At 39.8% G+C, this 3627-nt stretch overlaps 1 long non-coding RNA gene across 1 annotated transcript; it reads left to right on the top strand.

Annotated features, from left to right (window-relative positions):
• The first annotated feature begins 474 nt into the window (after window positions 1-474).
• Window positions 475-2845, top strand: LOC134419157 (uncharacterized). Its single transcript, XR_010027984.1, has 3 exons — window positions 475-505; window positions 2327-2388; window positions 2782-2845. It is a non-coding gene; the product is annotated as an uncharacterized LOC134419157 (long non-coding RNA).
• Window positions 2846-3627: the final 782 nt, after the last annotated feature.

The raw sequence follows: 3627 nt of genomic DNA, 5'->3' as shown, positions 1-3627 counted from the left end.
GTGCATTGTCTCTTCATGTTGCTTCTGTAGAGGCAAAATGAAAATAAATACTGTATTTTCTAGTAATGTGCTCGTTTTAGCTTTGGGGAGATATTTGGAGGTATTATTAAGTGCCTGATACATTGGGTAGACAAGATGTGTCCATCAGCAACGAGAACCAAAGTCATTTACTCATAATGGTGCAGTTTCCAAAGTGGCAGAGATGGCACTGAGCAAAGTGTCATAGCTAGAGGAAGTCTCTTCAGGGTAAAATGAACTAATATAAAACTAGTTGAATTTCTGTTTTCCACCGCAGCAAAATTATTCATCAACTTCAGTGATTTAATTCATATGGAGACCAGAGCTTACTCTGTCAGGATTCCTGGATTTACCTTCTTTTCTTTTCAGCATAAGAGAAAATAATGTGAACTGTCTCCAGCTTTCCAGAGATGGGATTTTCAAGGTCAATATCAGTACTTTTATTACCTTGTAAAGGGAAGCCTGAAATGATCAAGATTCCTGTCTGGTGAGTTGTTCTTAAGATGTTTCTGGTTTTGAGTTCTTGGTTCTCTGTCAATCATGATATTGTGAAAACATTTCTTTCTACCCACCCTTCTCTTTCCAATGTACTTTTCAGGAGATACAGATGGCAAAACAGTCTCTGAGAGATATTAAGACTTTCAAACAGCCACTCTTCCTTCAACTATATGTTCTTGTACCTTTTCTGCAGACTTTCAGGAGGTAAAAGTAGTAGAGAGCCTCCAGCTTTTGGCAGATGCTGCCATATAACTGACTTCATCCATGCAGCAAATCCTGACTGTGACGCTGTAAAGTGTCTACGCATATTTGTTATTATGTTTATAGAACTTCTTGTTGTTGATTTCAAAATACAGAAAGTCTTAGTGATAAACTGAGTAGTATTTGCAGAGCCATTCCCTCTTCCTGTTTGCTGTAAGTAGCATTAAATGACTTAGAAGATGAGAGAAGTACAATTGCATTTCAACGGAAAAGTTTCTCTGTTTGGGTGCTAATTCTTTGCTGGCAGAATGAAAAACAGAACAAAAATTGAAAGTGCACTGAGTAAAAAGACCAAGCTCTGTCCTATTATAGGCTTTGATATTTTTGTCATTCTCTAATGCAGAAAGGAAAAAAAATCTTTGGATGCTAAAAGTAAAATTCTTGTTTTGAACATACTTTGGACTATTCTGTTTATCCTCAAAAATGGTAGGAAGAATAAGTTGCTTGAACTAGAAGATTTTTGGTGTTTATCCAAAATACTTGCTGTAATCTTAAGGCCTTTGCAACATCATCTTTATCAGTAAGTGTTTTTCTTAGCAAATATAGCTATGTTTTTTCCAAGAGTTTTAAGTACCCATGTAAGTTGTTATTTTCTCCATGACGATTTTTTATTTTACGGGTTTGATAAATAAGATTATTTCTTACTTGCAAACTGTTCTGATTCCATGACCTATGTAGAGATATTTTACTGCTGGCACATCATTTGACACACTTTATGCCAAGCATCAAAATTGTGAGTGTACAGCAGCCCATGAGCAATAGTGTGTTCCCCCCAGTAGATACTGTTAAGTAATCACTGCACTTTTGCAAGGGTGCAACGAGAATCTGATGAGAGGTAAGCTGAGCCAAGAAGGTGAGACAAGATAATGTATCCATAGGTTTTCTGTTCCATTGTGAAGCTTTTCTGGGAGTCATTGTGAAATGATTCACTTATCCAGATCCTGCTCCCTTTTGTTTCCACTGATTCAGAGTGCAGGAAGAGAGGAGCAGCCTGAAGGATCTGGCTGGGTTGTTGGGGTGGGGTTGAATGTCAGATGTAGGTCTGCATCAGCCTGGTTTTGTACCTAAAGGTAAAGCAGAGGTGTTGGTGCAACCCCAAACATTACAGTCTGACAGATTGCCCGCAGGCAGCTTTCTTGCCTTTCTCCCAGTCTCATGACCTGTCGGAATGAGTGATCAGGGAGGGTTTGCTCCTCCAGGTAGTCTTCTGAATTTCTTAGAAGTAACCCAAGCCAACCTTGTCTCACACACCCCTCTCACTCTCCCTGCTGATCTACACATAGCGAGGGCTGCTGCTTTCCCCGCACTGAGCAATGGCAGCAGCTCAGACAGATCCCTGCTGGAAGGGTGGTTGGAGTTGCAGTTACAGTCTGCATCTGAGGCTGAGTGAAAGCTGAGGCATTTGAGAGATGACCCTGGCATGGGTGCAGGCAGGGTTGTAGGCTTCGTGTACGCCTGAGAGAGAGGCCCAGAGCTCAGGCACTGCTGTCTCCTTTCAGATGACATTGTGCCCTTTTCCTGTTCTCTGCATTGCTGTGTTTCCCAACAGGAGAGGATGCTGTCACACTTCCTTCTGTGCCTTGTGTGAAAAGGGCAGAGTCTCCTCAAGAGGTGAACACTCTCTTTATCATTGCAAAATATGTGCAGAAAACATTGCATAATGTCTTCACCACACTGTACATTTCCTCCTCTGTACTAAAATACTCCCTGCTGAGTATTGTCTGTTTGGAACTTTCTACTTTTGCTAAGATTTTGTTAAACTTACTAAGTTCCTTTCACTTTTAAAACTCTGCCTGTGTACAGGCTTCCAGTAATACACTGCTGTTTTCCCTCTAAAGAAATAGCAAAATCACTGGACAGTTCTGACTTTTTTACCACAATAGTAAAGAAATTAAAGTAGCTTTGTGTTCTTAATGTATCATACTTTGCAAATTTTTGAAAGGTGATGAGTTAGTAGCTGAAGTAGAGGAAGTAGCTGAAATTAAAGACATAAATTCATTTCAGAAAGTTGCTATAAAAGCAAGAGGAACTCTGTTGTCTGCCTACACCTTGTACAGCTGATCTCTTACCATAATCAAACATTAGTCTGATGACAGAGGAGGTGAGAAGAGTCCACAGATTATGAAATCCAGCTAGTGAGGTAAGGATCCCTCTTTTCTGGGTTATCTATGGAAGTTTCTATCCCCATTATAAGCTAAAAAGTGACATTTCTCTTTCCAGCCTGAGACGGATCAGTTAGCTTCTGATTAAAAGGCCTTCAAGGACCCAACTTGAGACACAGTGCAGTGCTCTGGAGTAAAAGTACAGCAAGAGTTTACCTGGAAGTAGCTGTATGTGCATGTTAGTGTTTGAAAGCAAGGTAAAATTTTGTCGCCTTCAGAAATTGGTTTGTTGATTTGGTTAATCAGTGGCTCCAGAATGCATTTATTTGCATTCTTAGGGGAAAAAATTAAGGTAGTGGATTTTAGTTCACATTCTCAAAGTGTAGCGCAGTTTACACTTTCTCACAAGATTTATTTTGCGTAGATACTTCAATTTCTAAGCAGAGAAATGAACTGAAAGCAGTCACAAGGCAATGCAAGGATTATCTCTTAGCAAGTTACTGGAAAGAGGATTTGCCCTTTGTATGACTTTGGTTGCAAACTCTTTGGCTGACCACTAAAGCAGATGACATGTTTGTTCCATTGCTGAAGCTATCTTTGACCTCTTTTTCTCATGTTGTCCCCAACTAGAGGCTAATCAATTGGAACTATTTGGAGTTACTTTTACCCAATGAAAACTACAGACTGTCCAAAAATGGTGTTACTTGTGCAGAAACATAGCAGTAATAAAATGCCTTTAAAGTGTTGC

Source organism: Melospiza melodia, chromosome 5, assembly GCF_035770615.1.
Source record: "Melospiza melodia melodia isolate bMelMel2 chromosome 5, bMelMel2.pri, whole genome shotgun sequence".
NCBI lineage: Eukaryota > Metazoa > Chordata > Aves > Passeriformes > Passerellidae > Melospiza > Melospiza melodia.
The sequence above is the reverse complement of the archived record's forward strand: the minus strand, read 5'-3'. Positions and strand labels throughout refer to the sequence as shown.